At 39.2% G+C, this 26,484-nt stretch overlaps 1 long non-coding RNA gene across 1 annotated transcript; it reads left to right on the top strand.

Annotated features, from left to right (window-relative positions):
- Positions 1 to 165: 165 nt before the first annotated feature.
- Positions 166 to 22,221, top strand: LOC130142005 (uncharacterized). Its single transcript, XR_008819254.1, has 2 exons — positions 166 to 414; positions 21,978 to 22,221. It is a non-coding gene; the product is annotated as an uncharacterized LOC130142005 (long non-coding RNA).
- Positions 22,222 to 26,484: the final 4,263 nt, after the last annotated feature.

Consider the following 26,484-nt stretch of genomic DNA (forward strand, 5'->3'; position numbering starts at 1 on the left):
AGAGCTGCTATAAATCAAGAACCTCTGCCCCTGTACCAGAATGAGTGTATGTTGGATGCTGTGAGAGACCATATCTCAAACTGACTGTCTCAAAGCTTGTTAGCTGAGCTCCTGCAAGACTTAACTCCAGTTGTGAACAGATAAGGAGCCAACAGCTTCCTGATATCAGTTTTTGGCCAGGGTCAAGGAAAGGCCACACTGCTGTGAGGACTATGCCTAGACATGGACTCCTACTGACACAGTAATCACATGTGCCCCATGGAGGAATGCGGTACGTGCCATTATCTGGGAAATGACTCCCCTGAACACCCTATAAAAGACTGTGCCACCAAACAATAAGTGGCAATCCAGAGACCCCCACCACTGACGTGAATGGAGACTACGGACCAACGGGACACTGCTGGATCCATGGTGGTGAGTATCTCTTGCAACTCTATCCCAACTGCTTGCTAGATTTCCTTCTTTCCTATCTTTCCCTCTCTTTCCTATCGCTATTTTCTCACCACAACATGTGAATGTTTTGTTTATATAAGCACACAATAAACTTCCTTAATTAGCAGCATTTGACCTTGTTTGTGTCTTAATCTCACTCTGGGTATAACAACAAATCTTCCCAGCTTGAGTCTTCCAGGACCGGAACAGATGCAAATCATTGTGAGGATATGGCTATTTATCACTGTTCCACAGATGGTATTTTCAGTTTGGGCTGAGCTCTATCAATCCCAGCAATGCTAGTTTTTGAACATTATGCAAAAACTTCCATGTAGAAACAAGGTATAATTTCCTTGTAGCTGTAGGTATCAATTTAAAACCTTGAAGACTTCATTGACCTTCTGCTGCATGTGAGTCTCTACTGAAAAAGGGATGACTTACTAGGTGGAGTTGGCAGTCAGGTATTTTCTGTACTATTTACTAGCTATTTGAAGACTGTACTTTTGGCTAACTCCTGTGAAAACTTCTACCTGCACATGTCTGTTGGATGAGTGACCATAAGGGATCTTCTGGAATTGTGACTTTGTAAGTGCTTTTTTTGAGTTTTCTATGATGTGAGCTCTGAGGAGCTCTGATGATTTTGAGAGGTCCCTTCCGATCTCAACAACTCTGTGAAATACTTTTTGTAAGTTGCAGCTACAACCAGAGCAGTCAGTCATTGCCCTCTGTCTTCTCAGTTTCTACAGCTCTCCTGGACAGCCTTATCAGTTAACTGATGTCAGGTTCTTTCCATCTGGGAAAAACAGGCTACCTAGAGCTTTGATTAAAGGAGTCATTGGATACAGTATCTGTAGAGAAGAGTTTCAGGAACTAGGTCTGCCCAATTTCTAGTCTCAGAACTGATGGAAAAAATCATGACATGGATAAAGAAGAGCATGGGCACTCCCTGTAAAAGCTAAATTCATAAAGAAGTCTTCCCTTGAAAGCATTCCCATTTGTGCAGTCATCGGGCAGTTCTTTAAGGCAGTTGGATGGCAGTTGTACTTTATTTTGTTTTTCTCCCCAGTTAAAAAAAAATAATCATTTGATGTTACATGTGCTCCTAGGGTCTCCCTCTCCAGGGTCATGGTAGTAATAATACTGGCTTTAGGAAAGGAGGAAATTTATTTTCCTCTTCCTGGCTGATTTTTTTTATTATTATCAGGGTTATGTACAGAAAGAAGTCTGTGGAGAAGGCATGGGGAGATGATGCCTTCAGTGATTTGGATTTGGGATAAACAAACACAGACACATGGTGACAGGCATATCAATCTGAGAACAGGTTCTGTCAGCTGTAAAGACTGATTTCAGAGGATTATTAGCTGAAAATTGAAACTGTGCAGTAGGAAACTAATGGCATCACAGTAAATCTTTGGTTTCCTTGGGGGACCTTTTGAGAGTTCTGGTCTCATATCCATCCATGTTCAAGTGACCAGTTCAGTGAACAGGTTCTTGCAAAGTCTGATGATATTGTTTCTACTTGGCTTTCCATCCTTGCTGTTTCTCCCACAATGACATAGAAATATTGAGTATTGGCAGGGATAGCTTTTATACCTGACTAATTCACAACTGGAATTTTATATTTTACTGCTCAAAGGGGAGTGCAAACTTTTAGCAAACTCAACTGGGGAATTTGCTTTGCAGTGAACCATCTCCTACCCTGAACTGCAATGAAAATACCACTTTGGCTGATAGAGAAGAAACTCATTTGCAGTTTTGTTCCTTCCTGTGTGTTTTATTTTGCAATGTAGATGTAATCCAGCCCCTAGTTAAATACACATGCAAACGTACAATTATTTGGGGTATGAAAAAACTTTTGTTAAACAAAACAAAGTGCTTCTTGGTTCATTTAAAAATAATCATGGTGCTTGATTTACATATGCTTTGGAACATCCTCAGAATATCTGTTCCAAATCTAGGATTCCAGCTACTGCATCTGAGACAGTCAGGTTAAAAACTGTAATACCAGAAGTATAAATTCTAAAGCTTTTCAAATTCCTGGGATTCCAAAAACTTGCATACTTTTATAACTTAGCTTTTGCATGGTCAGGCCCTGAATGCCTTCCTTGCCCACTGACTTGAAAGAGATGAATGCCCTTACTATATTAGCAGAACAGAGAGCTGAAGGAATTCAGAGCAACCCTGGAGAACCATTACAAATTAAGTCATTAATTTGCTTCACCTCTGGAGATTAAAATAATTTTTTTCAGTTAGAGTCCTTCCTACTACAGCTACCATTTCAAAACTACACTATTACAAGGCATGGCCACCTCTTTGTTCTATTGTTTTGAAGTCAGTGTAGAAAAGGGGTATGCACTTACTAGCTTTCTAAAACAGGTATTTGAGTGCAAAGCCATGATACAAGTTACCCTTGACCTGGCTGTAGATTGAAACAGGATGATTAAAGAGTTGATTGTGCCCTATAAAGCCCCATGACCACTGTATTCCCCAGTGTCCATTCAGGTTTGCCAACTTTCAAGGTGCCCAATGCTAATGTGGCTAGAAAAGGAAGGTTGAAGGATGTGTGAAGTTTCAGGATCTCAGCGGAATATCAAAACTGTCAGTTTTGTTGCATTTTTAAATTCTTCCTTTGAGTTAAAGTTTAAACATGCTGCATATACTATTTTTTTTATACACCATGTATTAATGCTATATATATAATGAATGAATTGGAAAGCTGATGAAATGTGTCAAGGAGAACTGAAGCCTCTGAAGTACTGGCACATTACTGACACTGGCAAATACTGTTACTGGCAAATAAAGTAGTTTCACTGGAAATATACCTTTCACATACACCTTCCACACTTTTGTCTGACCTTTTCTATATGACCCTGCCTATATGACTTTTTCTAATTATATTTGTTCGTGCTATCCTGTAATTGTTACTATCACCTTTGTGTAGATCATTTCCTGTAGGGGTTTGTAAAGCTGCTCCCAGTCCAAATCTAAACACCCCAAAACTGATAGAGTAGAAGTATTCATAGAACAAATGAACTGTTTGCTCTCTCAGACGAACAGTGGCTTCTCTTGTTTTTACATGGTACTTGACAGCATTGTGACAATTCTTGAAAAATCATTATCTTAATGATTAATCAGGCTAACATGGAAAAAACTCAACTCACTATTATATCTTTAACAGTTCAAGGGAAGCGATCTTCCCTGTTACTGTTGGAAGAAAATGAAAATAACTAGTTAAAGGTTAATGAGATAAATAACTTGCTTTTGATCAGTCCTTTCTTACACAGTATCATGAAATAGCAGAACTTCTTGCTTAACTCAGTAAGATTTAGCATATTTGTTTAAAAAAATTCAAATGGAGCTGATTTTAAGGCAACTTAAACTGATATGTATTAGGAAAAGTGCCAGAACTGAGAGCTAAATTGAATAAAACCTGATGGGAATCAGAAAATTATCTAAAATCTTAGTATTTCGAAAGGAAGCAGAAAGATAGTCCTAAAAATTGAAGTTTGTCAATAATGCCCCAGCCTTTGCCACTGAATCTTCATCCTTCATCTTTTAGGCCTTGTCAGTTCTTCGTTTCTCAGCTAATACTGCTGAAAACCAGTTACTGTCAGTCCTGAAGATGGCTGGATTACATTTTTAAAACATCTCAAAAGGTCTTTCTTTTTATTAACTCAAAAGACATGTATATGAATGGTTTTGTATATGAATTCAATATTTTGTATGAAAATGTAGGCGCTCTCTCTATTTTAACCACAATATAAATCAGCACAGAAAACAATGTAGGTTTTGGCATCTGTATCATGTTAGTTTTGAATGATGAATACATACCAAGTTTAGGAATTACAAAAGCTGCTTGTGTGGTATGTTACAGTTTTTCCAGTGTATCTACAAGTACTTGAGCTGTCCATGTCCTAAATTCTCTGTTATGCTCCTTGGCATAGCCCATTGGGATTTCCCACTAAGCACAAGGAATCTTCCCTTGAGATTCATCTGCCCAGGAGTGTACCACAAAATGATAAAAATGGACAGCTATAGGGAACAATGAGACATCATCTTATCCAGAACTGTTCTGAAACAGAATCAGATATCCTTGCATGTACTTGACAGATATATTTTTCTGAACTGTTCTCCAAGTTATCCAAGAGATACCACAGAATACTGAAGTAGCCTATTCCAGTTTTTCAACACCTTTTGATTAGAATATTTTCCTTAATATCCAACCAAAAAGTTTTCTGTACTTACAGTAAGATTTCTTCTTGATCTTTCTTCTGTTTGCATGAGAAACAGTTTTTCATTATTATATTTACAGTCTTTTATATATCAGAGGGCTACAATCATGCCTTTCTTGGTCTTCTTTCTTCTAAAGAAAACAAAATCCTCAACTTCCTTTGTAACTTTTTTTTTTTTAACACTCTATACTATTCTGGATTCTCCCAGGTAATCTACATCTTTTCAAAAAAGTATTTTTTAAAACTGGATGCAGAATACAATCACAGGCCTCTCAGTCCCGTTAAAGAAGGTAGATCAGCCATCATTCAGCTGTGTTGCTTTGGATGTACTGCTTTCTGTATTTAGTTTAGTTTATCTTATGTTCCCTTAGATGTGTTTCTCCCTATCCTTGGTTCAGACCTATTTTAGTTTAATACTGAGTACAACTGTAAAATGCTGTCTAGTTTTACTGATTAGTTAAATATAAGAGCTTCTCTTGTGTAGAAATACTTCTTAAAGATCAAATTAATCACACTACTGATGTAGTCTAGCTAGATAATTTCTAATAAAGGTAGGATATGATATATAAAAGCAAGTGAAAACGTTCTCCATTCATTTTGTAACACTTCTCACATAGGTTCTCCCATTTACTTGAGCGTGGGTTTTTTTCTTTGGATCAAATTCAGGTATCTTTGGAAGGCTGACATGACATTTTTAACAGTCATTACACGTGTTAAAAAGGGTTCATAGCTGATAAGAAACTGAGAAATTTGTTAAGGATTTTTGGCACAATCCTATTAGAGCACACACAAAAAAAATCACTTAATCCAGTATCTTACCTCCAGCACTATCCATGTGCAAAATCTTGAGAAGAATCTACAAGAAAACCATGATATAAAGAATTATGGTACAATACGCCCAAAGGGAAATTGCTTATTCATTGAAGAATGAGATCCCAAATTTTGGGTGGTCTATAACAGACCCCCACGAGGGTATCTGCTTTGTTTGCTCTCACTCTGATTCTTACCGATAAACACTCAATCCTATTGTCACCATGTCGTGGTTTAACCCTGGCTGGTAATTAAGTACCACGCAGCTGCTCACTCAGAGGGATGGGGAGGAGAGTTGGAAAGGAATGTAAAACTCGAGGGTTGAGATAAGAACAATTTAATAATTGAAATAGAATGAAAATGAAAGAACAATAATAACAACAATTACAATAACAATTATAATGAAAAGGGGGAGGTAAAGAATAACATCCAGAGGGAAAGGAAGAAAGAAACACATGGTGCACAATGCAACTGCTCACCACCTGCTCACCGATGCTCAGACAATCCCCCAGAAATGATCTGCCTGCCCCAGCCAACCCCCCAGGTTTATATACCAAGCATGATGCTCCATGGTATGGAATACCTCTTTGGCTAGTTTGAGTCAACTGATCTGGCTGTGTCCCCTCCCAATTCCTTGTGCCCCTCCAGCCTTTTTCACTAACACGACCCAAGGAACTGAAAAGTCTCACATCAAAGCCAAAACACAGCACCATACTAGCTCCTAAGGAGATAATGAACTCCATCCCAGCTGAAACCAGGACATACCATCATTCAGCTCTAGGCAGTCAAAACACTCCCTGACATACAGAGCTACCCTGCAGCGAATGAAGAGACGGGACGCAGCTTGATGCAAGCAAGTTGTCCATTTATTAGTGATTTTCTTACAATTATATACGTTTCTATCTTCTACATATTACACACTGATTGGTTAAATCTTAAGCATAAAAAACACTGATTGGTTGACATTTAAGGCACACCGTTAAAACAATAGAAACTGATTAATTTACCTTGTCATAGCAACAATTTCTATTCTAAGATTAGGGGGGTTCTTCCTACGTGACTTTCTTAATTAATAAAATTCCTTATCGGCACTATCCATTCCCTTATCTGGCTACTTGTTCCTCTTTATCCATCTGGTTGCCATCTCAACTGCAACGGCTCAAGAGTCTGCAGTTAGCTTGCTCCTTTGTTCCCAGGCCTTGTGCCCTACAAGTTCTAACATGTCTCTATTCATCAGGCTAACAGTACTTGGACTCTTGTCCTTGAGGCCTTGTCCTGCACTACCCCACTGCCTCTCCTTCCTTGCCTATCCCTTCTGAAGAGTTTATAGCCATCCATTGCAGCACTCCATTCATGCGAGCTATCCCACCATGTTTCCGTGATGGTGACTATGTCATAGTCTTCCTGCTGCACAATGGCTTCCAGCTCCTCCTGCTTGTTGCCCATGCTTCAGGCATTGGCATACACTTCAGCTGTGCTATTGATCTCACCTCCAACACTACCATGCCTCCCCCGGGCTCATCTCTAGTGAGCCTGGTTTTATTCCCTCCCCCCTTTATTAGTTTAATAAACTAAACTAATTTCCACAAGTCAAGTCTGTTTTGCCCATGATGGCAATTGCTGAGTGATCTCCCTGCCCTTATCTCAACCCATGACTTTTTTGCTATATTTTCTCTCCCCTGTTCAGTTGACCAGGGGTAGTGATAGAGCAGCTTGGTGGGCACCTGATTTCTAGCTAGGGTCAAACCACCACAATTTATTGAAGTGTAGCTTTTGCATTTTTCAGTGTTCCTTCAGGTAGGGACATTTAAACTGAAAGTTCACATCAACAGGATGCTCAAAATTTGTACACACCTATTTATCAACAAAATCTGTATATGTAAGTCATGTTTCCTCGTGCCAGTATGCACATATTGAAACTTAGATCTGTCCAAGGTACATATTTAAATTTGACTTCCCCTTATAAGCCATATTACTTGTACTTACAAATGTTTACACAAAAGCTGTAAAAGTAAATTTGAAGTGGATTACATCCACTTATAGCCTCAGAAGAAAATTTTTCCCTAATGTATGCCTGATTCATGTAACAGGTTTCAATAATTCTTCCTGTTTGGCTTAGGAAGATAAAGCATGAGTTAATGGGTGGAACATAAAAAGTAAATCATAGATCTTCCATTCTGCTCCTTATTGTCTCACAAAATTTCTTTGTTGATCTGAGGCAAATAATTTCAAAAGGTGTTATACTCTTAAAATTGAACTTTATAAATAAAGCTTTTACAATTCAATTTTCATAAAAAGGGGTCAAGTCTGAGAAATGTTAGGGAACATTTGTCAGTGTAGTTTTCACTTAACTATATTGCTCCTAACAAACCACCTCATGAACTCTGTCCTGACAGCTTTGTCTTAGTTCCCCACTCGTTCTCTCCCCACATATTCCCACAACTCTAGCTTAATATTTCAACTGATTTTATGTTAAAATTTGAAATTTTCCTTTTCTTAGGCTGTGGCCTTTTTGCACTAACCACTAGCTGTTCAATGTTCTGCAGATCTAATCTGCAGCTCTTGGTGCCATTGAACAGGAGTATGTAGTGACCAAGCAGCTCTCTAAACAGAATGTTCATTAGCTGATAACAAGCAAAGATCTATTTCCCCTAGAATCTTTCCAGCCCTTACAGGGGAATGAGGCATGCCTAGTTTATTCATACATTTCCAGCAGCCTTCCCTATTTAAGGTAATGCTCATCTTGCATTTAAGCTTGGTTTTGAGCCCCTGGCTTTTGTCCTAGTGACTGAACTTACCCCTCCCAGCTGTGACTATAGTTCAGCATAGGTCTCAGCTGAGATGTGGTAACTGACAGTACCTAGAGTTTAACCAAACAGTTCTGCTTTCCTTCCCCACCATGCCCTCTCCACTCCTAGGAGGAAGCCTCTGGTATCTGATGAATGATAGGAATAGCTAACAGATACATGTGCTCAGGTGCAGCTCCTTATCTGCCTTTTGGTTTGCACAGAAGAGTTTTGTAGGGCAGCCAGATCCATCCCTGATCATTTGGCCTCCCACATCTCTTGTATTTCGGTTGGGGAGGAAGGCAGTCTGTAGCATACATTTAAGTGCTTACCAGTTTGAATTAAGGCATATTTTGACTCAACCCCAGTCTTTCACCTTGGCTTAACAGATGGAAAATAAACTTTTCACCCTTCATTCTTCCTCTACATGAATTTTCAAATCCTTTCACTTTTCAGGAGTCCTTTAATCTGGATTTGCAGGTATTGACTTTTCTTAACTGAAAGTGGGGGACGTGGAGACAAAATCATAAAAACTTAGTAGTTTTAGTATTATTAAACTCTTAATTATTAGCTGATATCTGACTATCAGGAGCCTTTCTTCTCCTTGTCTGCATTAGCCCCAGACAGCTGAGTAACTGACACATTCCTCAATGTTAGGAAAGTACGGCAACTTGATATTCATCATAGCCTCAGATTTCTGTTTATCATTACTCTACACTAGACCCTTAACAAATAAAAAGGAAAACAACCTGTGTTTACAGAGGCGATATGGTCTCCATTTTTGAAAGAGGTTAGATTTCCCACTTAGATGCTTAAACAAACAGGTTGCTCAATGTGATGAGCAGCCACGGAAAAAATACTCATAGATGTTATAGCATAAGCCTAAAACAATTAGATATTGAACACAAAGTTCTTTGGAAGATGAAGCCCTAAAATCCCAGTTTAACTCTATTTAAAGGATTAGCTCCATTCAGCATGTCTGAAACCCTATGCATACTACATAGAAAACTTAACTGAGGTACAGGTAAAAGCTATGAACTCCTGAAACTATTAATATAGTTGTTTATGTCCTGCTGTGGGCAGAGTGGCTGAACCATCACTTAGGTTTCACAAGCCAACTGATAACACAACCTTCCCATGCCAGTTATGAGGCTGAAGGTATGTCAGTGTAGAATCACTGAGGTTACTTCTCCCCTTTGTTATTCCCCTTTTTGACCCTCCTAAATTCAAAATTGGTTTAGAGCTAACAGGACTTACAATTGTGTAAACAAAGGACATTATATTAGCTTGCATAGCAGGTATGCTTGTTTATTCTGTCCAAGGAAGAGCTAGTAATAGCATTTTTATGACATCAGAGGTGAAGGAAGCCATTCCAACTAATTATTGTTTATAATGAAGTATAGGCAACTGATCTGTGTAATTGTTCTAAGAAGTCACAGTTTGCACAGTATGTTTAAACAACGTATGACTATTAAGGGCAACTTTGAGGATGGATTTTTAATTTATCAGTGTGAGTACTTTCCAGAGTTTATCAGAAGCAAGGCCCACAACAGTGAGGATACAGAAAATTTTCAGGCTTGTATGTACTTAGAGTCCAGCTGAGTTTGTAGGAGCAATGACGAACCCAGTCTAATGCCCAGTAATTTATGAACTGCATAAGAAAGAGTTAATGGCAGGCATTGCCGATTAAGATATCAGATTTCCACTCATATATACCTGTTTTCTAAAACTTTGTGCAAGAGACATTAGAACCTAAATAATATTTCTGATATGTTCTTTTGATTTTGTTCTACTTTATTCTCACGTGAGTATTTGCAATTTCTAATCAGTGATTTGATGAAACTATAATACATTGTAAGTATACAAACACTGAAAGCATAACTCTATGGCTAAAGGGGGAGTTAAATGTGGGGATTAAATGAAATAACAATGTTTCATGTGAAGAATGCTAAATGTCTGTCCAAAATCCACCATTTTTGTAAGTGAAGATTAAATTTTACAGGAATTCGGGAGCAGATTAAAATTAATTTAACCAGCCTTCTAAGAAACTGTATTTCTAAATTTCATTTTGTTTACTTAAATATTTTTACTAAGCCTTCATACTTTACATTAAACCTTACTGAGAACTTTAGCAGAAACTGGGCTATAAAGAAGGCAAATTAATAACAGCTCATTCCATTAAAATCGCAACTGTTTTCACCACATGTATTTGGTCAAACAATCACTGCATTTTTTCTCTAGCTTGCCTTCTGTTTATATATATGAATTGTTGAATTTTACATGTGTGCTGGGTAGTTAGTAGATAAGTCAATTCATGTTTAACTGGTAGTTGTGTTCATCATGTTACTAAACACAAGACTGCAACTTTATATAGGCTGGGGAAACATCAGGGCTATGGTGTGGAAAGGATGTCTGTTAGCTCTCTACTGCCTTGCATGCCATCTGTTTTGCAGACACAGTGCTACACTACTGTAATGCTGCTTTGCTATCCAATAATTAAAAACTAGATGTGCCTTTCACCTTCTGTACCCTATAAACTTCTCCTGCCTCCCTGCCCCATTACCCCGAGTCTAAGCCCAAACTACCTCCAGGTGATCCATTTTCTCCTCAGTGACTGCAGATCAGGAGCTGAACTCAACTCTCCTTAAGGCCTCCAGCCTTTCAACAATGCCCTTTGCTGGGAACACTACTACCATTTGCAGCTTCCTCTATATCCATTCAGCTCCTACAGCATGGGAAAGGTAAACAGTGAGGCCATGGTCATTTTATCATGCCAGCAAGCCACTGCCCTGGTCAACTGCTGACTATACTAGGGCTGTCCCTGGCCCAATTTAAATCCTTGCAAACCATCCTCGAAAATCAAGAGCTTTTCATCAATGAGAGGATTTTCCATGAGAAATTGACAATAAAAAGTAACCAACTGTATTTGCTAAAAAGGCGCCAACTCACTGAACTCGGTCCTTTTGCTTTAATGCTCATGTGAATTTGAGTCAGATCATGACAATCTGACTATCCTGTGTTATCCAGGATGTCAGGGTTGAGGCCTTTCTGGCTTTAATATCTATGAATCTACAATTCAACTCAACGTTTGTTATAATTAAATATCACACGTGTGGATTTGGCTTAATCTCAGGGAACATTTCTAGATAATATAGAAGTTTGATGTGTATGTGAGCTTCATCCCATATATATGAAACTGCAGATCAGCCGAGGTCATAGACACAATGCAGAGACTAGCAAACACTTCAGTCTGTCCTGCCTTATACTCTGCATGAGTCCTGGATTCTCCTGCTGCATATCCCAAAGGTGAACTCAACATGATCACTTCTAAGCAAATTTCATGCTGCAGATTTCCACTCATGTCAACCACCTACATGTCTTATTTCAAAATACTTGTGTGAAATTATCTGTTTTGTATAGATGCAAACTGAAACTGAAAGAAATGTTCATATGAAAATTTGTACCAAAATACCAAGATTTACTTAATCTAAAGCAGAGCATGATCCTATTCTCAAAAGTCAGCATATTGACCTTGACATTCAGATCATATATGAGAGTGGATGTCACCCTGTGCATAGAAATGTTTTCCTCATTGCTAATGATGGACAACGTATGCTTTTTCACTTCCTTTTCTGCCACACATCTAGACACATACATTTGTCAGCCTGAGAAGTTGTGTTTTAATCAAAGGATAAGTGGGGTTTTTTTGGGTATTGTCACACTTTCATTGTGTGGTAAATGTCCATGACAGGGGTTGTTGCCTTTTTATTGCAAGACAAATCAGCGATGTAGAATCTGTGTATGTGTTGGTGTAACTCATTTTATCTCTGTAAGTGTTCTTGCCCTTGAACACAATGCCATGCACATATTAACCTAAACATGACTGAACAGCTTTTAGAAAAAAATTTTACTTTTACAAAATGGACCTCATTTGGATATAGTAAATTAAAGACTACATGCATTTGCTGCTTGTCACATCTCCTCCCAGAAAATTTACATCAAACATCAACAACATAACATTTTTCCAAAGTATATTTGTATATTTAAAAATAGAGAAACAGAATCTTAACATGATTAACTAAACCTTACCTCCTACTCTAACTGTATCAAGGTAGGTGTAGAACTACTCTATTTTTCATAGGAGTGTCTGAGGTATAAAAAGGCTAAGAAATATTTCTTCTTTCCACGCTAATGAGGAACCTGTATCTCTTCTGTGCACTCGAGTGAAATCAAACAGAAATGCTGGCCTAGCCAACTAGAAAAATCAATTATTTACAGTGCTATATGCAAATATCTAGAATTGAATTTTTCATACCTGATTAGTGAGCTTAATTGCATTCATTTTTGAAAGCCTATGAACCTGAGCCCCAGTTTATATGGTATTTATACATAGAAATTAGATAAATAGCTTCATACTTAATGCCAAGAAAAATTTTTGTATGGCTCATGGATCTTTTACAGTAGGAACTTTATTTAAGTATCTGTGAGCATGCCTGCATCAGACTATTTGTTCACATTTACTGTTTCTGCACTACTTGATGTATTTTTCTTTGTGAATTTACATGCCAGTTGATGTGACTTTTCCTGTCTGCATTCAAAAAGGTTCCAGTTTGTGTTTTTCTGACTAATGTTTGCATATATGTATCTGCAATTCACAGCAGTCCTCCAGTGCTTTACCATTCTCTACTAACTTCCTGCTTATTTAACGATGTGCATCCCAATGATTCTTCTACTTTTCCATGCCTGGGGTGCTGTTTCAGCATCCAGGATTGTGGAGGACAAAGCTCACCGGTCTAGTTAGCAAAGCCCTTGATACTGACAGAGCTCCTCCTTGAAACCCAGGATTTCTTGTTGACACAAGAAGATGTTGAGTACATCTATGTAGAAATCTGTGGAGGACAAATGAATCTTGAGCCTCTGAACAACCAAAGGGATGTTCTGTTTCAGTGCAGAAGATATACAGTATGGCAGAACTGTACAGCAACAAACCACATAAGGAGGCATTTCTTGTCCAGTAAAATTTTGGAGGAGTTCACCTGTTACCGAAATCTCAGAATGAAGAACTTATTGACACCAATGTGATGCAGATAAGCAGACACTTCTTTATTGACGGCCGGGTGCATGAGCGAGTCCTCTCACGATCAACGCACACCACGTCTCAAAATTAGACACCATATATAGAACTTATTCATACATATTCATTAAGTATTCATGCATAACCATGATATTTCCCGAAAGTCATTAACACATTCTCCTCCTATATCAGATTCTGCGCAGTAGAGCTTAGAAAGGTCTAGAAATGGGTCTGGGGTACAATTTGGGTAGGTGGTATACGAGTCGGTGGTCGTGATCTCCCCCTGCCGGAATTACCTTTTACTAAAGTTCATGGTTTCTTGGCAGGTAACCACAAGCTGTTCCAGTCGACTCTCCCCAGTTTCCATTCATCTCATATTCTGACATTTCAATACACCTTCTATATACAGAAGACTGGTCAAATACAAAGAAACCTTTCAAACCCTAAAGTTATTACTTAAGTTTTAACAATGGTTCTAGCCCATTCTTCTAGCCGTGATACGGGATATACAGAGGATCTCATAGCAGCTTTTACTGTGCAACTATAAGTTTCATTAAAATATATTTCTTATCCTTCTATATTTCTATTCTATAAAATAATTTTATAAAATCAAATAATCAATCAAATAAAGTCAATCTTAACTTATTAGCAAATCCATAACACACCTGGTTCAGTATTGTTGTATATCTCTCCAATCTGCATTATCTTGTGAACAATCTCTTCTAATAATGTTAAACACAAAAATGTAACATCCAACATTGTAAGGGCTGCCTGCAGACATGCAGGTGCAATTACTGACCTGCTCCTATCCAATCCACTCTCCCCTTTCCTCAAACTCAAAGCCTGTGGCTACTTCATTGTTTGACTTCTAACCATGTCCCACTGCACAGTGTAAAGCCAGATGCTGGTGTCCACTAGTCCAGACTATGACTTCACACAACCAGTATCAGTATGTGTTACAGCACTCTCAAAACTAGCTGGCTGGCTACATTAAGGTCTTTTACCATCTCATACCAACATACCCTTCATGCCAGTCCCTCTGCTGCCTTCTTCTAGGCTCTCCTCATCCAGGGCTAGCTAGCAGGCTGACTCTCTCTCTCTTCATTGACTGCCCAACCTCTTCACAGAACCAGCCACAGCTGCACCTTATCTACATCAGCCAACCCACTGCCCCTGAAGCCAGTCCACAGCTGTATATTATCAATATTAATTAACCCAGCTTCATTCCTCTACAATTCCCCCCCCTTTTTTTTTTCTTTTTAATATTTCATACCTTATGTTTTTAACAATCATCACAACCTTTTTACAAATAAACTTTTCAAACAGTCTGGAAAACTTGACCCTGAACTCTTTTTTTCTTCTTAACATTTCATGCCTTATGTATTTAATAATCATCACAACTTTTTCACAAATAAAGTTTTCATACAGTCCAGACAATTTGTCCCTGAACTCATACACATATCCCTTCTTCCATTTTATCTTGGGCTTTTCAGCTTCTGGGAGCTGATCGCCTTTCTTCTCATCTGCTTTCTTAACATCTAAGATTTTGTTTTCTTCAGAGTGGGGTTCTGATGAACTTATAGTACCTCGTCCTTTCACCTCTTGGGACACACTGGACAGTAACCTGAATGAGCTTTCAACAGCAGCAGATCTAGAATACAGCACTAGTACATTACTCCGTCTTCCAACAAGCTTCTCAACATCCTTGTGGTTGTTCATTTCTTCTTTGACTGGAGACACCTTCAAGGAGCACATAAACACCGGCAAGAATACCACCAGGCTGAGCAGCAGCAGCAGCAACGGCGGAAGCCACTTGCAGCACTGCGCTGCTCCCGTGCCTTCCCCCAGCACAGCCATCACCGCTGTCTAGCCGGACCCGCTCTGGACCTGCCACCGCTGCCGGCTGCTGCCACATCTGGCCATGTACTCTGCCGCTATCGCCCGTTACCCTCAGTCTCTTAACTCCACGGCAGTCAGGCTTTTTTCTCTTTAATCCCAATGGCTCACCTTTACTGGTGTCTGATCCAGATCCCCAGGCTCTTCCCACCTATCTCAATGTGATCTGGATCACAGGCCATCCCCTCCTGTCTCTGCTTCGTTGGGCGCCGCTGTCACTGCTCAAAACTTCAAACATCCCCTGGCACAGCCATCACCGCTGTTGCCGCTCATTACACCCAGTCTCATAATCTGAAGGACCTCACAGGGGGCACCAATTGTCACAGCACTCTCAAAACTAGTCGGCTGCATCAAGGTCTTTTACCATCTCATACCAGTGCAATGATCCAGTCATGTATGTGAGTCATTGAGAATACTGCCTGCTCAGAGGTGAAATTTTCTATGCAGCACCTTCCTCTCTATCCCCAGCACCTTTCAGGGCAGACAGAGCTGCTGGTGATGGAACATGACCTTCTGCTTGAAAGTGAGGTTTTGAGCACACTGCTGAACTCATTGAGAGAGACTGGTAGAAAGCTAGACCCTCCCCAGATTTTTTATCTTTTTCAGTGGTTATAAAGATTACATGTTAGGTGATGGTAAGTGGATTTTGTTTGTTTGATAAGAATGTTTTTTTAACAACTGATTTGATTTTTGTAAGACAAAGTACCCCAGGCTGAGAGCACAATGAATGGCTCATAAAAGCATTTGCTTTCATGCACATCAGCAAAATACAGTGTATACAGTGGTCTCTCCTATCAAAGCAATATATTTAAGATACACCATTCTGTGAAAAGTAATTCTCTTTTCCATTAAGCATAATTCCCATGCTTAAAAGATTTGATGAAAAAAGTCTATTTTCACATTCCATGTAGGAACACAAATCCTCTCTGAATTTGTTGACCTTGCCAGTTGTCATCTGGGGAGGAACACCTCTTGTTCTTTGCCTCCATGAGAAAAACTTTCCTTTGTTCTCATAAAGTAGAATTCACTAAAACTAGAGTGAGCGAGCGAGCAAGCATGCACAAGGGAGGTAATGCTCAAAGTCATCCACTTAAGCACTCTCCTGTTCAGTCCCTTAAATGCACACTCTACTGTCAACATGTAGCTTCTCAGGATAAACTAATACACCTTACTGTGCAGGACTCTTGCTTAAAGGCTTTCAGGGGCAAGGGGAACAGCAGGTATGCTTTTTTTCCCCCAAACAATAGCAATGATCTAAACACTGTGAGCATCCCCCGTGGTTTTTGGATCAATGTCCTAGATTTTTCTACACATACGTGAGTTTGTGACTGGTGTTGGAGAAGCTGCCATGCTAAGCAACCAGGCCATCAAAAAAAGAGAGAGAAACATCTCTTTAACCACATTTCTTTAGAACATTTCATCCTGGTGCAGCAGGCAAAGTGTGGGTGCATGGGTGCCATTAATACATTAGTATCACATGGGAACAAACAGGTAAAGCCACCAAGAATCTCCTATGCCTTCTATGTTTTATGATCCATGCTGCTGCACTGCTGCTATAGCCATAAGACTGGCATGGCAGAGATCCTAAGAACGGAGATCTTCATAGTACTTATATTTTTGTAGTCTTCGCTAAGCATGATAGATCTGCAGCACAGTGCTTTCCCAGCATGTCCTGCCTTTTCCCTGTGCTCAGAAAAATAAATTATTTCAGAAATAGGTCATTCCTGTTTAGGATTCTTGTCTTCTTCCTGGTGCCATCACCTCATTTGAGCTGCTAAATGACCCATCAAAATGGTGTGTGCTTTCTATAGCTAGATCCATTCAGTGTGATCTCAGTCTTTTTTGTACTAGAGACTCCTAGAGGCATGAGACAGAAGAGTTGCCTTCATTCTAGCTGACAGCAACTTGAAAATGCTTTGGTACGCCAAAAAGAGATGAACCAGTGGAAATGTGTAGTTTGACCACAAGTCTTGCAATTCTGGCTGATTCCAGCTGGCTCTGCTATGTAATCACAGCACACCACAAGAGAGGATCCAGAACACAGACAGCTAGCTCACCATCTGGAAGCACCACCATAGGATTCCTGCTCAGAATGCTGTGCTTACTTTGAAATAGACCCCTGCTGTCTCTATACCATTGTTGTAGAAATTAAGTATGAAACAGCTGGCCATGTGGACACAGTTATTGCAGAATATAATTTCTGCAGTAGGATAGGAAAAAAGGTCACTGAAAATGTCCATGTGAAATGAGTTCTCCATATGCACATGACTTTGTCAGCTTGTAACATCTGTTTTGGAGGTGGAGCTCAATTGCTTTCATTGTGGTCTCTTGCCTCACTAGTAAATGTCAGCAGCAATGTCAAGAAAAAATCATGCACTGGTTACAGGGATAATAATGGAAGATAATGATAATATGTTAAACTTTTTAATGAGTGTGCATTCAAATGTCATTACAGAGAACTGTTGCTCAGGACAAACTAGTTCTTCATGTCTGAGCTCCCCAAGACATGTTTAAGAAATTAAAGTTAGCCAGCTTGTCAAGATAAAGTGAGTTATAAAATAAAACATTTTTTCCATTGGACATTTTCAAGTAGTTTAGAGAAGAGCTTGTTTCAACTCTGTGCTCTAAAGGAAAAGTCAAAGTACAGTAGGAAGGAGAAAATGCTGAACTCCTTAGAAGAGTGACTTAACCCCAAAGAATGCCTAAGTATGAGGAAACTGAAGCAGGCAAATATATACAGATGGCTTATTGTTTGTCTGGATCTGAATAACACTTATGCTAACCGAAGTAAAGCTTAATAGATTTGGATCTTTTTCAAGGCCTGTGTCTGTCTGCTTCCACCATCATGCGTCCCTGAAGCCATGAACTATAAGTCAGACTGCCCATGAAAGGAAACTGTGAAGGGTTATGCCAAGACCCTTGAGAGTCTGTGGCTGCTATACTAATCACAGTGTCTAAACTCAAGGACCACAGGTTTTCAGTTATCAGAAACGGGTGATTAGGCACCAAAATCAGAGAAAGGAACAGAATGATCATTTTACTGTTCTCAGCGATCTCAGATTTGCATTACCTGAGATAGAGAGCTTCTGGTTGCACAATAAGGTAATAGCTTTCAATCAGTACTCAGTAAATCTCTGCCTGAAGAGAAGGAGCTGGATCTAGAGTTGATTTAGATCAGTACTCCTACAAACAGACAGGCTTGCCTAATTGCTATAGAATGCATTTCAAATACTCATTAATGAACACAGCAGATTTAAGAAACAGCTATACATTGAAGTTTGTGCACCATAAGTGGTGCCTGGATGATTTGCATGTACTCCCATTAGATATAAAAGTAACTATTTCTCCAGCCTGTTTTTTAGTCCAGTTTCTTAACCATCTATAATGTCTTTCTGACAGTTCATCTGACACTCCACTAATAGCTTTTGAATGTGTTGGTTGATTTCAAGCACATTTCATAAAGGGGTTCCTCTTCATTTCCTGAAAATCAATTGATTAGTGCCACCACCACCAAGAGAAAGGTTGCAGGGCAATACCTGTTTGGATTAGAACACATTACAGCAGGCATGAATTTCTGCATAAGCAGGCATTAGAGAAGGTGGGAAAGAGAGGAAGTACTGGGGAAAATGAATGAGATGCTTTAAGGTAAATATGAGAGCAGTGATTTTGTGAAAGGGTCAGAGAGTCAGGGTTATTAAAAGGGTAGCATAGCGTACTGCATAATGTAACTGGCATTCATTAGTTCTGCTCATGAAACAATTCTTAAAAGCTGAAAGCAACATAGACATGTTTAGATTAACTTCTATATTTTCTGCTGATTGTAAATGTTCTATGTTGCACTTTATACAAAGCAAGCCTCCTGGACAACTTAAGCTTTTTCAATTAGAGCAATATACCATCTCTCTCTATTAGAACTGTGGGAATATGTCCAGCAGACAGGAAATAATATTGATGCTAACAAAAATAACAGCTGTAAATTTGATCTAAGTTTGATCGTTATCTCAAAGTCTTCAAGCACCATGTTGGGTGCCAAAAAGGACTGTTATGGTTTAACCCCAGCTGGCAACTAAGCACCACACAGCTGCTTGCTCAATCACCTCACAGTGGGCTGGGGGAGAGAATCGGAAGAATAAAAGTGAGAAAACTCATGGGTTGAGATAAAGACAGTTTAATAGATAAAGTAAAAGCCACGTGTACAAGCAAAGCTAAATAAGGAATTCATTCACTACTTCCCCTCAGCAAGTAGGTGTTCAACCATCTCCAGGAAAGCAGGGCTCCATCATGCATAACGGTTACTTTGGAAGACAAACACCATCGCTCTGAATATCCCCTCCTTCTTTCTTCTTCCCCCAGCTTTATATGCTGAGCATGACGTCATATGGTATGGAATATCCCTTTGGTCAGTTGGGCTCAGCTGTCCCAGCTGTGTCCCCTCCCAGCTTCCTGTGCACTCCCAGCCTATTCACTGGTGGGGTGGAGTGAGAAGCAGAAAAGGCCTTGACTCTCTGTAAGCACTGCTCAGCAATAACTAAAACATCCCTGTGTTATCAACACAGGTTTCAGCACAAATCCAAACCAGAGCCCCATGCTTACTACTATGAAGAAAATTAACTCTACCCCAGCCAAAACCAGCACAAATGGTTAGCGCTTCAGCTTGATTAAGGGTAGCACAGTCAGCATCAACTTTCTGTTTCATAGTCTGCTGTCCTGACTATCATTCTCCTTCTACTCATGTGGAAGTGAGAAGTATTTTAAAATTGTAAAATTATGTGAGAAACAAACACCTCCAAAATTCCTCCTGGAATGGCTAGACAGATTTCTTATGACACAAGGTGCTGGCAAAATCAAGATACGTTGCTTCATGTCCACATACTCTTGTGAAAGCTCTAAATCTGGCTTAAAAACAAGTATTTTTTATCTGAGAAAAGCATCCTTTATCAGTCAGGCTTTGCATCTTTCTTTGTATTCTGCTCTGGCTCTCTTAATGAAATTGCAGGAGGGGTTCTCACCATACTGAGTAGGAGGAGAAGGAAACTGCAGGAGATTTTGCAGGTCATAGAGATATTCCAGCAATGCATATCAAGTCAGCAGTAGTCCTACAGTATTCCAATCACCAAATACAACTCTTTGGAGATGTGCTGAGTCACAAACGAGTTGGAGCAGTAGGAAGCTGACAGTGATCTGCCCTGGGACAGAGTTACAGTTGTGGTCATTGCCAGGCTCATACTATAGCTGTTAACAGTGTTGAAGTATCTCTCTCAGGAGAGTTCTAAAAGGTATATATAACCTGCAATTTTTATTTTGTTGTTCTTTGTGTTAGGTGTACTATGTACCATGCAACCTTCACCTAGACCCATTGTGTTTTAGCATAGGAAAAAAGTTCAGAGAGACAATTTTTTAATTGTGTCATGTCACGGCCCACTTTCAAAACTTGACTATGTAATAGGCTCTAATTTGCCTTTCAAAAGTACCCAAGGCACAGGAATATCTGACAGAAATATTCTGGAAATCCATTATAGAAAATGCTATTTTTTCACAGACACAATTCCATTAATTCAAATAAGAATCCAACATTAATATAGGCATTATGGTTTGTTTTTATACATGAACCCTTTACTTCAGGACACAAAATAATCACAAATACAGATTGGGAAAAAATTCTCCTCTGGAAAGGCTTTAGCTGATGAGATTTTCCTCATCTTTCTTTAAACTATCTGATCACTGCAGAACACAGGGTAAATGCTATGAATTAAAAAGATCCCTCAAAAAATCTGATCTCTTTTTCATTATTATTATTCCTCTGAGTAATGCATATATTTCTCACCAGAGATGATAAAAATAATCATGTCCCTCATCAGGAAGTCAGCCTCCATGGTTTCCTTTCCCAGCTATAGCTATAGAATTTCTTTGATATTAAACCAACATCCACATCCAGGCTTAAAAATGAAACCTTGTTTCAAGTCAATTGAGTGACCTTATTGACTTCATAGTAATTATTCTTACTGCCTTATACAAGGGAAGAAGTGAAACCTCAGACAAATTAACCTTCCTTAGTTTTGTCTTTGATGCTGAATGCCAGTGGTCAGACAGTTTGGCTGGCATGTTTTCCTCAGTTTTAAAAATGCAAAATATCACCTTCTTTAGAAGTCCCCCTCCTCATCTGAAGATTTCCTCAAACTGTTGCAGATTATCTTAAGGTTTACTGAATCTTTCTATATTTTGTGTTTGTGAAACAGCTATAGGAGCATCTTGATTTTAAGGAGTTAACCTCCATGTTAGAATTATGTTAGCACTTATTAACCAATGACATATGAGTTGCTGTGCTGCTTGTTATCCGAGACTGTGTTACTTGAAGTCCCTATTCTGTAGACCAGAGGTCCTCAAACTACAGCCCGTGGGCCAGATACAGCCCCCCAGGGTCCTCAATCCGGCCCCCGGTATTTACAGACACACACACCCCCCCGCCGGGGTTTGGGGGGGGGAAACCAAGCAGCTGCAGATAACTTCCTGCCACTTCATCCACGCGCCAGCCCCCTGTTTAAAAAGTTTGAGGACCCCTGCTATAGACCATAATAACCTTACTCTCTAGACCATAACCAGAGTACCTAGGTTCTATTGTGTATAGGATGAGTTATTGGACAGCTTGGCAAGGCTGATATCCAGCCTTCCAACTTGGCAACAAAACTTACTTTTAAGGTGTCCTGAAGTGAACTACCTTCATTATAATACTAAAAACCACGCCCACAGGTCAAGAAGACCCTTGCCCAGGTGAAGACCCTTCCCCTGTACAAACGTAGTAACAGAAGAGGATGACACAGCAGATATTATAATTATATGCAAATTTCTAACCAATCATTGTAACTGGGAGTGTATGACCTTGTAATTTTTGTGTATAAATGTAATGGTGAAATTTACACAGGTGTGCTTGATCTGTGGAGATGACACCAAGCACCCAGTGCTGCAATAAAGGAGTGCCTGCTTCTTAATACTACATTGGTGTTAAGAGGTTTGATTCCCGATTTTGGTGACAAAACTAGCTGGTAGAGTGAATTTTCAATGTTTTAAATCACTGTTACTGCAAAAGTGAGAAAGAAAAGCAGGTATTTGAAAATGCCTTTTAAACAATGTTATAATGGATCTGTTCTCATAAGTGAATGAATTAGGATATAGAACTGGTCTGAAAAATTCCTTATGGGTTTATAAGTTGCAGCAAGTCTCTAGGGAGTTTGATTCTGAGCTATAAACCTGCTAAAGTACACAGACCTATGCAATGTAGACAATGTTTGGGAGCTGATAACTTTCCACAACAAAGACACCTCTGATACTGAAAACTAGACCTCTCTTTTTCTGTTTCCTGTGTTAAATCACACTTAGCGTAGGCTTAAATGTAAGGTAATAATGATAATGTTAGGAAGAAGGAAAATTCCAGGTAGTAGTAGAAAAACAAAAATAAGTGTAGTAGTTCTCAATTTAACAAACTTAAGATGGCTTCTTCATTGTTTCCTTTGATTTGCAAACTCCTGTATAAAATATTTAATGTTCATTAGTGTTTTGCAAAAATATTTATCCTTCCCTTTCCTTGTCCTTTTCCTGTTTATTTCAATGCCAAATGAAAAATGATGACTCCAACTTACACTACCATTCAAAATTGTTATTGTGGAATGGGCCTAGGACAGCACACTTGATCATCCACTCGGTGCATGGATTTATATTGGCTAGCTTCAGGCCAACAGAAATGATAAATGTTGAACCCAGCTTTGATTCCTTCCATCAGTATAGACCTTCAGCTGTTCCCCTCTCCTGCTCCCTCTCATACCCTCCCCATATTTAGTGATCCATATGCATGAAATCTCTGAACCCCAAATATCTTTCAGACCCCTCCACCCCTCTGTCAAATGTAGTTGAAATTAGCCAGCTGATTCAAAACTTGCCACTAATGGACAAACTATTGGAGTGCATAAGTCCATTCCTTTAGTAAACCAGGCAAGCACAGGGGAAGGCATTATGGGACCCTTAATTACAGAAACCCTTCCTTCAAGTTTTACCTTGCTACAAAACTCTTGGTTTAAAAATTGAGTGTTTTTCAGTAAAAAATGGTGAAGGTAATTTTACTTAATACATTTCCCTTGCCTTTAAGTAATTTCTTTGTTGCATGCTTGAAAACAGCTATTCAAAAGAAAAAGGGCTATTTTCCTTGCAGAAAATACTGTTTTTTCGAAGAGGGTCCCCCGTGGAGAGTCGGCCAAGTCATGACAATCACACCAATATGGCTACATGCCATGCTCCCTTTATTAAACAAACAGGTCATATTTATAACTTAAACCGACCGCTCACCCGACTTTACACACAGGTGATTAGATAAAAGTCTCTGGTCACGTGGGCGTCCGTGTCACTGATTGGTGAGCATGCTGCAGGTGTCTTATCAGAGTGTGCCGATGAGAGTGTGTTGATTTCGCGGTTCCCAGGACTTGCTCTGCACCTGGCTTCTTGTTTGTGCATAGCTTGTTTTCCTTCTCCCACTGCTTGTTCCCAGGACAATTTAAAGTTGCTCTGCAGCTTCAACTAACAGGCCTGGGTTGCCCAACCCAGACAATGGTAACATATGTCCTTGGTCCTTTAAAAATCCCTCTACATTTTTTTAAAAAGACTGACAGAAAAGAATTTTTTTAGTTCAAGATGTAACAGTCATTCAAAGGTTTTGAAGTAAAGAGTATATGAGCAGGGCTCAACAGTCTTTGCTCTTTCACAGTGCTGATAAACATTTTTAAACCAACCTCACATATAAAGCAAATCAAGCAAGAATGGCAACAAATAGAAAATATATCAGGAAGTTTCATAACTTGGAATTAGCATTGAAAAGTCTTTTACTCTTGAATGTATTTTGCTTTGATAGTATTACATAAAATGTTTGTGAGAAATCTTGCACGTGTGTCTTAAGGGCTAAATTCAGTGGTAGGAGAGCGGAAATAATTTTACCAAATTTATACTGGCAGATCATGACTTGAACAATTTCTAAAGCTTGTCCTTCATTCTAGAAGCTGCTTTTTTCCTTTTCTGAATACTTCAAACCCTAAAGAGGGTTTTGAAAAGAGGGATAGTCAGAGAAGAGAAGAGAAAAAAGCCCTTGTTTCCATTAAAAACTGTTGCTTCTCAACTATTAATTTTCTCTCCAATGGAAGCATGTTTTTTATGGCATACAAAGCACTTATTCCTGACTCTCTGAAAATAGCACATAGATATACAACCCAGCTCTGTTTCCTCTATATAGTTAATGCATGCTTTTAGTATTTCCAACATAGATATGGCATGATCTAAAAGAAGACAATGTGTTTGTTGCACATGAGAATGCATTGATACAATTTGGCTAGTTTTATTAAGTTGAAGTTAATGCAGTATTTAGTTAGTATAACATTACCTCCTTGATTTTTAAACTGTAACCACAATAGGGAGCAATTTGCTCCATCAGCAGAACAAGATGGATAGTTTGCAAAACTGCCCAGCTTCCTGCCTCCCACCTAGGATGCTAATCTTATTGGGAAATGTGAATTAATCCAGTTAGCCCTGCAACCACAAGAGAGCCTAAGCAACATGTGAAACACAGAGCACTGGAGCAGTGTAAATGTAATGTAAATATGTCAGCATTTAAACTTACCATGGCTGCAGACCTGAGAGGTGATGTTTTGATTGAAAACCCTGCTTCAGATTGCGTTTTGAATAGAGGTGTTAGTCAAGCAATGACTTCAAGTTTGTTACATTCACAGGGCTGGTGGGGCTTCTGGAATTCTGGGAGATACTTATGTCAATTCACAGCATGCAAAAAGAAATGGATTAGGCTCATTCTTGACTTCCTAATGAAAGGAACATATGTGTTTCTATACTAATATTAAATTTGGTTAAAAGTTATTTCTTTGGTTTGTTGGGTTCCCCCCCCCCCAGTATTTCAAGCTTTCCTATACAGTTTTCTTGCTGTTTTCAGTGTTTTCCCCATATGTGCATTTGTAAAACTACTAGTGAGAAGAAACTGGCTACCAAAAAAAAAAGGACACAATAATCAGATTTTTATGGTAGTAATTAAGGGCTACTGAACAAGATTTGGGCATTGACTTTGTTTAAAATACTTCTGTTTTCCAAGTTATTAGTGACTTTGGATGCATTGTTTATACGTAGGTCTGCTTGAGCCAATCTAAAGTAGTTCTGATTTTCTCAGAGCAAGGCTTTGCCACTGGAAAAGTCAAATTACATCAGAGTATCTCAAATTAGGCATCCCCTGAACTGAGAGATTTAAAACCATCAGTCCTTTTTCAAAGCCTTGACTACTGCATCTGGAAGCATCTTAACCCAACCAGCCTATTCTGATGCAAGTAAGTTATGAGGACTGCCCCATAGTCAGGTTCAATATGTAGCCAAATCAACAACAGAAATGCAAGGGCTGTATCATATACCTGATCTGTCATGGGACATATTGACTTATATAGGGTTTCAGTCAAAGAACTTACTCTACAAGGAAAACTGGGCTGGCATTCAGTCAAAACATTAAAACATTCTTTGAGAGGCAGCACTACTCTTTGTCAGTACCATGTGGTGTAAGATTATTTTACCTTTGTGATGCCTTATGTAAGGTGTAGTTATAATCAGCATCCAAAGATTTTTCTTCTGTGATGTATCTCTCTATGTTGCCTAAACACAGGACTGTAGGTCTAAAGATAGCCCAGTCAGCTTCAAATTTTACAGCCCTGTAGGAATAGGAAGAATTGTATTGGCATCACGGGATACATATGGGTGTGTCTTTCCCTCCTACCTCTACAATGGTACTATCCTGTTAACATTATTCTGCCTAGTTAGGTACGCTATATTCTGGCAGAACACAGCCTCCTAATTATGTTAATTAGAGAAAGGTAATTTCTCCCCCAGTAGCAGTCTCTGCAGCAGTAAGGAGGTAAAAATGACACTAAGAGCAGGTCAGTCACAAAGGAGCAGAATGCAGCACCCCTCAGCACAGCCTGGTGGCCCCAAAGGAAAGGCCCCTGGGCCAGATATTCATTGCCTCTGGCTGCCAGCTTCGCTGAGGATTTTTCTCTAGGTATGGATAATCCGAGTGGACTCTTTAAAACAAGACAACAACAATTTTTAAAATAGCTTTAAAGAAAGAGAAAGCGAGCACTTAGGAAAACTGGCAAGCAGAGAGAAGGAAGGTTAGGTATGGGATAAAGGGACTAGAAAGGATGACAGAGGAAATAAAGGGAAAAAAAGACAA

The sequence above is a fragment of the Falco biarmicus genome, chromosome W, assembly GCF_023638135.1.
Source record: "Falco biarmicus isolate bFalBia1 chromosome W, bFalBia1.pri, whole genome shotgun sequence".
Classification (NCBI taxonomy): Eukaryota; Metazoa; Chordata; class Aves; order Falconiformes; family Falconidae; genus Falco; species Falco biarmicus.